A 675-nucleotide genomic window follows, 5' to 3' on the forward strand; every position below is an offset into this window, starting at 1 on the left:
CCTCGGTTAGACCCGCACTCGGAGCACCGTGCGCGGTTCCCCAGTCTCCGTATCCCCCCCATCCTCGGTTAGACCCCGTGAAAGTCAGTTGGATCAATTGGGAGAGACAGACCTGAACAGAGATTGAGATAGAGATAGTCAGAACGAAAGGGCGGAAGGCAGAGACTGAGAGAACACGGGAAGGAGGGGAAAGAAAGAGAGAAGCTGACAGAGAGAGGGAAGGTGAAATTCAGATTGAAAGAGACACAGAGGTGCAGACAGCAATTGAGGGTAAAATACACAGAGTGAGTCAAAGATAAGGAGAAAAACAGACAGAGAGAGAGACCGAGAAGGAGAAGGAGATAGAGATAGGGAGAGAGAGAGAGAAGGAGAGGGAGACAGAAAGAGAGGTAGTGAGAGGGAAGGAAAGGGAGACAGAGAGAGAGAGAGAGAAAGACCGAGAAGGAGAAGGAGATAGAGATAGGGAGAGAGAGAGAAGGAGAGGGAGACAGAAAGAGAGGTAGTGAGAGGGAAGGAAAGGGAGACAGAGAGAGAGAGGGACAGAGAGACAGAGAAATGGAGAGAGAGATAGAGAGAGAGGAAGCTCATGACTCACAGACTTTGAGAGAGAGCGGCTGAGAAATGGAAACACAGAGCGACAGACAGAGAGAGAGAGGGAGAGAGAGAAGGGTGAGA

Source organism: Rhincodon typus, unplaced genomic scaffold (genome assembly GCF_021869965.1).
Source record: "Rhincodon typus isolate 14 unplaced genomic scaffold, sRhiTyp1.1 hic_rhity00004906, whole genome shotgun sequence".
NCBI lineage: Eukaryota > Metazoa > Chordata > Chondrichthyes > Orectolobiformes > Rhincodontidae > Rhincodon > Rhincodon typus.